At 43.4% G+C, this 7,505-nt stretch overlaps 1 pseudogene; it reads right to left on the bottom strand.

The window, feature by feature from the left end:
• Nucleotides 1–6,347: 6,347 nt before the first annotated feature.
• Nucleotides 6,348–6,879, bottom strand: LOC100353863 (transformer-2 protein homolog beta pseudogene; annotated as a pseudogene).
• Between the last annotated feature and the right edge of the window lie 626 nt (nt 6,880–7,505).

The raw sequence follows: 7,505 nt of genomic DNA, 5'->3' as shown, positions 1-7,505 counted from the left end.
ATGTCCAATTACCTTCTTCTCTTCTAACAAAATGTGCTTTTAATAATTATGTTTAAGGCTAAGATAACCAGCCTCTATTTTGCTGTATTCCAAGGAGCTAATTTGAAACTAGATATTTGTCAGTTCATTATATCTGTGTAAACATTGATGATACTATTTCATACTAGTATTATAGTGGCATATAGACTTGTGTTAACTGAATCAGGGTGGGGTCAAGGTGCCTATATGGAATTCCAAATCATTATACTACAACAGATGTATAACCATTCCATCAATATTTGCAAGAATATCATTCTTGGCCGGCGCCGCGGCTCACTAGGCTAATCCTCCGCCTTGCGGCGCCGGCACACTGGGTTCTAGTCCCGGTCGGGGCGCCGGATTCTGTCCGAGTCGCCCCTCTTCCAGGCCAGCTCTCTGCTGTGGCCAGGGAGTGCAGTGGAGGATGGCTCAAGTGCTTGGGCCCTGCACCCCATGGGAGACCAGGATAAGTACCTGGCTCCTGCCATCGGATCAGCGCGGTGCGCCGGCCGCGGCGGCCATTGGAGGGTGAACCAACGGCAAAAGGAAGACCTTTCTCTCTGTCTCTCTCTCTCTCACTGTCCACTCTGCCTGTCAGAAAAAAAAAATCATTCTTTTTACTGTGCAGGTCCTTTGCAAGGAATTCCCACATGTTTATGGGTGTAACAAAAGCTGAAGGTTGTAAACGTTGCTGCCTTCAGCTATTACTAAAAACATTCCAGTAAAACTATTTTTGACTGTATAAGGGAATGTGTAGTAATTTGGGGATATTCTGATTATAGAAATGGGAAATTTAATGAAAAACATACTATGGTGCCATGAAACCAGAGATAATAAAAGTATTGGAGAACATCATTGGAGTGTTTTAAAATGCTCAGTATATGAGTATAGTTACCAGTTAGTGTCCAATCTGTGAGTCAATGAAATCCACAGGTGACTTTAACTCCTCATCTTATTTTTAGCCCTTTTACCAGAAGTGCTAAAATTTGCAAAATCATCAGGCTGGCACCACGGCTCAATAGGCTAATCCTCCGCCTGTGACACTGGCACACCGGGTTCTAGTCCTGGTCGGGGCGCTGGATTATGTCCCTGTTGCTCCTCTTCCAGTCCAGCTCTCTGCTGTGGCCCGGGAAGGCAGTGGAGGATGGCCCAAGTCCTTGGGCCCTGCACCCACATGGGAGACCAGGAGGAAGCACCTGGCTCCTGGCTTCAGATCAGTGCGGTGCGCCAGCCTCAGCATGCCAGCTGCAGTGGCCATTGGGGGGTGAACCAACAGAAAAAGGAAGACCTTTCTCTCTCTCTCTTTCTGTCCACTCTGCCTGTCAAAAATAAAACAAAATAAAAAAATTTGCAAAATCATCAGCTTTGAATTTTGTATCTTTGCATTCTCTTGTCATCCTTGGGGAGATATGTGTTGCATAGTGAAGTGTCAAATCAGGCAATGGTGATGAGTAACACAATGACGAGCATAGGTAATCTCTATGTAGGCTGGTCAGTCAGTGACCAAATGCTAGGGGTCTCCATTAATTTCGGCCTATTTTTAATAATATATTTTATAAAACATGTTAATATTAAAGTGTACGAGCTTCCTTGTATTGTTTAAACAATCAAAGTGAAAATATATAGTCCCCCAATGTGTATGAGAAAGAAGCTTTATAATAAAATTTGAGGTTCTTCAGAAACTTATGCATGTGGACATCTTGAGATGCCCCTAAATTAGAAATGAAGCTAATAGAAATGGTGTGTGTGGGGGGAATGCTGTGTACATTTTACTTCTTTGGTATTTTAACTCAAAATATATGAAACATGGAAACTTATGGGGATTTTTTGCTTAATTCTATAGGATTAGAATTAATAAGAGACAAAAGTGTTCTGTTGAGAAATTCCAAATGAAAAAAATGACATTCACTCAAGACACTGGCAAGTTATGGAGGTCTAAATATATTTGTTGAACTTTATAGCCAGCTTAGATCACTAAAAAGGAGGTAAAAGTTTTACATACTAAATAAAGAACCACTTGTGATACAAAGTGTCCCAGTGTGTGTGCACTTCAGGAGGCAGAGTGTGAGATGGGGATTAGAGCACAGTGGTTTGTGCTGGGAAGTGATCGTAGGGTACAGGATCTCTGTAGGAGACACAGAGGGGTCAAACTGGGAGGGAGGAAGCTCAGTACAGTGTATTACCGAGTCCTCATCTCCGTGAGCCACTGCACTCGGTCCCACTGGGATTCAGTAGGAAGCTGTGAGGAGGGAAGGTGGGAACACTTAGCAGCAGCTGCTATTGCTCACGCTGCCAGGTCATCCCTGAGTGGGTGGGTGCTGGGAGAGGACCCTCAGAGCTGTCACAGGAGCCCTGTGCAGAGGTGGGAGATGGGCCATCACATGATGTCTGTGCAAAGCCTTTGCCACAGCCAAGGACAGAGACCAAATCCGGCCTGAGACACTGAGATGAGGCATAGGAGAGGTCAAGTACACAATAACTCCACCATTCTATCGTTTGATCTTTATGGTATGCTATCTTTATATGGGTGAAATATTTTTGACTATCTCAGAGGCTACTAAGACTTGTATTTTTCCCCCAAATTCTTTTTTCTTAACTGACAATATCCGTTTATTCTGGTTTATGTGTGTATTTTTGGCCTTGTCATTTTATTAGCTTTCTCCGAATGTCTGCTGATCATTCGTGGGTTTATATTTCAGAATGAAGAAATAGGATGATTCACTGGGATTTCATTGTATTTGTGAAGGACTTGCTAATCGGTTGGCTTTGATTTGTATGCTGAGCATACACTACTAGACATTACTTAAAGGGACCCGAACATGTCACAATGAAGACATTTTTACTTTGTGTTACATTGATTTCAGCTACTCTGTTTCATCCTGGACAGCTGATTTCAGTTTCTTTAGAGAAAGCACTCTGTGGTTTTGGAGAGGAAATGCAGAGAAGGGGTGCAGGGGCTGCACTAAGGGTTAGCCTCAGGCATTCTCATTCTGGCTCACTATTTTGCTTTTCTTCTTTTTGGTTCCAGGATCCAATCTAGGATCACTTGTGGTATTAGTTTCATTTCTCCTTGGTCTTTAAATCTGGGATGTTTCTTCTGTCTTTCCGCTCTCTTCCCTCTTTTTTGCCTGTCTGAATTTTGGTCCTTTGATGAAGTGTTAGCCAGTTATTTTGTAGAATGACCTTCAGTATAGTTTGCTGGATGTCTCCTTTTTTTTTTTTTTTAATTTTCTTTTTTCATTTTTTGTTTCCTTTGTAGTTGTTTTGTTTTCCTTTTCTTTTGTTTGATGTCTCCTTGTGATTAAATTCAGGTGTTGCAAGAGTAGTGCTGTAGAGAATGTGCACGCAGTGTGTCATTTTCCGGAGGTAAATGATGTTGATGTATCTTAACGGTGATGTCAGCTTTGATCATTTTGATAAGTTGACATCTGTAGCTTTCTTCATTGTAAAGTATTAGTTATTCCTTTTTAGAATTGATATGTAGCTGGGGGCCAGTGCTGTGGCGCAGTAGGTTAATCCTCTGCCTGCAGTGCCGGCATCCCATATGGGGGCCAGTTCTAGTCCTGGTTGCTCCTCTTCCAGTCCAGCTCTCTACTATGGGCTGAGAAAGCAGTAGAAGGTTCCCCAGGTGCTTGGGCCCCTGCACCCACGTGGGAGACCTGGAGAGAGCTCCTGGCTCCTGGCTTCGAATAAGCACAGCTCTGGCCTTTGAGGCCATTTGGGGAGTGAACCAGTGGATGGAAGACCTCTCTCTCGCTCTCTCTCTCCCTGTCAGTCCATAACTCTACCTGTCAAGTAAATAAAATAAGAATTGATATGTAGCTTGTGAGGAGATACTTGCTTCTCATGCTTTTTCTTCCCATTTTAGCATCTTCTCTAAAATTACTGTGGGATTTGGCTAAAGACAATTTCTCTTTTCCATCACTTCTTCAATTACTAGAATTTTATGAGGAAGAACAATATTTTTACGTTATCTTCTTGTTTTTATTTCTACCAGTATAGATATTTAATTTATTCTATGGATTGTAATGCACACCTATCAATCATATTTTTTTTTTTTTTTGCTTAAAATCAGACTTCATTTATTGGGGCTTTTTTCAGTTGTGCCAAAAATCCTTTGGACATGTTCCAGTTTTGTGTATTTCTGACACTATTAAATATTTTAGGCTCATCTTGTACTTTTCCTGCTCTGTGACTAATACTGATAATTTTCCCTAAAAAGTTGTTCCTTTTATGAAACAGTAGTATCTAGAGACAAAGATTCAGGTAGTAGGTGTGCCAAACTATCACAGGGATGTTATTGCTTCTGGGCCTTCATATCAGAGATAGTTGGGAAAAACATGGATCTGTAACTTATAATTGGCAGCTTAAGAGAATAAAAACATATTGAGCATTTTAACAAAATCAGAAGAATACATTAAACAAAAACATAGTGAATACAAATTTTAATTCATTACACATAAATACAAGCTAACTGATTTAGTACATTCATTTTTATTCAATAAATATAACATTTTATTCATTCAAAACTAACCTATTGAAATATATATATAGGCCGGCACCTTGGCTCAATAGGCTAACCCTCTGCCTGCAGCGCCGGCACACCGGGTTCTAGTCCCGGTCGGGGCGCCTGATTCTGTCCCAGTTGCTCCTCTTCCAGGCCAGCTCTCTGCTGTGGCCCGGGAGTGCAGTGGAGGATGGCCCAGGTCCTTGGGCCCTGCACCCTATGGGAGAGCAGGATAAGCACCTGGCTCCTGCCATCGGATCAGCGCGGTGCGCCGGCTGCAATGCACAGCGCCGGCCGCAGCAGCCATGGAGGGTGAACCAACGGCAAAGGAAGACCTTTCTCTCTCTCTCTCTCTCACTGTCCACTCTGCCTGTCAAAAAAAAAAAAAAAAGTGATTTGAGATTTGGTCATTCAATGGTTGGTTGGTTCATTTGTCAGTCATTTCATCTTTATGTGTGGGTTGGTTTGTTTATATTAGTTTTCTTTGTCCTTTTGTGAGTGTGCCATCATGGGAAATGGCTAATGTCCACCCCTGGGTGCAGCCCTTTACACTGTATTCTGAAAATAATAGTATTTTTTTTTTGTACTTTTAGTAATAAGCCCATGAAGAAAAAAGAGTATGATATGGTTCTGTGGCAGTGCTTGGTTCTGGTACATTCTTGAAGCTCAGGAAATCTGGCCAGAAAATGGCTTCCTGAATTATAGCAACATTTTGCAATTGGATTTATTCTATAAAAGACAAGGGGCAGGGGACAGAGGGAAATGCCTTAGGTGCAGGTTTTTATAACATATCAGAATTAAGACTGTGCAAAGGAAATGTAATGTGATTCAAACAAAAAGATAAAATGCTTTGCCAGAGTCCAGTGTGGGGGACAGGGACTCACTGTTGACCCTGCTGAGTGCCCCGGCAGCTCTGATGCCTCCCTACAGGGGTTCTGAAGGTGATCCCATACCCTCAGACCACCAAGGGCTTCTTCACCCCTGCCTGCTCCTCCTCCCTGGGAATGGTCTCCATTGAATCCTAGCAGTGTGCTCATTTTGGTCAAGAAGCTACTCAGACTGATGCAGAACAATTCTTTCCCCAACCCACCCTTTAAAAAAAAACTTTACCATTAAGTTTTGCCATTTGGTAGCAATTTACACACAGGCATCAATCTTTGGAATACACTGGATTCAACAGAAAAGCCTTTAAATGAAGTTTGGAACTATAGAAATTTCTCAGCAGTCAACATTTAGACTAAAAAAATACTTGCAAAATATACTTCTCTGAAACCACTTAACTTTGACAAGGGACCAAACTACACAAATGCAGAATGACAACAGCATTTGCGTTTCAACTCCACCAAAAGTAGTCATCATAAAAACTGTAAAAGTCACCCAACTTCATTAGACACTGTTCTCTTTTTAAACAGGAGATGATAAAAATATTGTCTACAGGGGCATGTAATACAGCATAGTGGGTTAAGCTGCCACCTGCAATGCTGGCATGCCACATGGGCCCCAGTTCCAGTCTTGGTTGTCCACTTCCATTCCAGCTCTCTGCTAATGTGCAGGGAAAGCAGAGGACTATGGCCCAAGTGCTCAGGCCTCTGCAACCACATGGGAGACCTGGATGAAACTCCTGGTTCCTGGCTTCCATCTGGCCCACCCCCAGCTGTTGTGGCCATCTGGAGAGTGGAGCAATGGATGGAAGATCTCTCTCTCTCACTACCTCTCTCTGTAAATCTGAATTTCAAATAAATAAATTTTTTAAAAAATATATTGTCCGCAAAAAACATCCCAGCCTATCTGGGGCAGGGTTTGGAGTTTCCAGCTTCATGGTTTAGTAGTGATCAGGTGAGTAGGATCGAGATCTGGAATGTGATCTGCACCCTCCATCACTACATTAAGGAGAAGGTGACCACCTTCTGTAACTGATTCTATCTGGAGCAGCCCTCCACCTGCTCCTCCTCTGCTACCTCCTCTCTAGGACCTGCTGTGGTAGTCTCCATTGTCAACCTCGATCATACCCTGTGTCACAGCAATCCGGGCAACATGAATTGCCATATGTAGGTCTCTCCATGTAAATTCCTGGTGTTGGAGTATGTGGTCTTCTTGTTATAGAGAAATCCACTTTGGTTCTACGCCCATCAAGCTCCATTCTATTGGCAAGCTCTTTAGTTTTCTTGGCATCATATACGTTTTCAAAATAAAGGCAAATCCTCTTGAATGGTTAAATTTGCTGGTCATATACAATAGCCATGAGAAAATTTGTCTTAGATCTCTGCGGTGTACAAGTTCAAGCCAAATTCTCCAAGACAACAGTTGGGGTCAGGATTTGCCTGATTTCCAACAAGACGCCTGTGAGTAGACATGGGAGAATGGCCATGCCATCTGCTTAACCTCACTGTGAGGCCTGCTGCAGTATCGTGCATGGGAACTGGTCCCAGATCATGACTTGTATAAGGCTGTCCAGAGCTTCTCTCAGATCTAGACCTAGATTCAGATCTGGCCCGGCCTATGTCTGGAACGCCTGGAATCTCCCCTGGAGTGAGACCTTGCAGGGGAAAGCCTTGCAGACTTCCTGGATCCCTTAACACTTGCACTGCTAGAAGTGGAACGGGATCCCACTCGCCGTAGTTCTGCTAGCTGTTGCCACTCGTGACTCCTGGCTCCTCTTGCTCCTGGCTCCTCTCGCTGCTGCTTCTGTGCTTCCGTCAAAGCTGTCAACCTCTTTTTTTTTTTTTTAAAGATTTATTTATGTGTTTGAAAGAGTTACACAGAGAGAGGAGATGCACAGAGAAAGGAAGAAGTCTTTCATCTGCTAGTTCGCTCCCCAGCGGGCCGCAATGGCCAGAGCTGCATGGATCGGAAGCCAGGTGCCAGGGCCCCTATGCAGACACAGGAGCCCAAGGACTCAGGCCATCCTCCACTGCTCTCCCAGGCCATAGCAGAGAGCTTGATTGGAAGTGGAGCAGCCAGGACTTGAACTGGTGCCCAC

Source organism: Oryctolagus cuniculus, chromosome 8, assembly GCF_964237555.1.
Source record: "Oryctolagus cuniculus chromosome 8, mOryCun1.1, whole genome shotgun sequence".
Taxonomy (NCBI): Eukaryota; Metazoa; Chordata; class Mammalia; order Lagomorpha; family Leporidae; genus Oryctolagus; species Oryctolagus cuniculus.
Note: the sequence above shows the minus strand (reverse complement) of the source record. Positions and strands in the feature narration are given on the sequence as shown.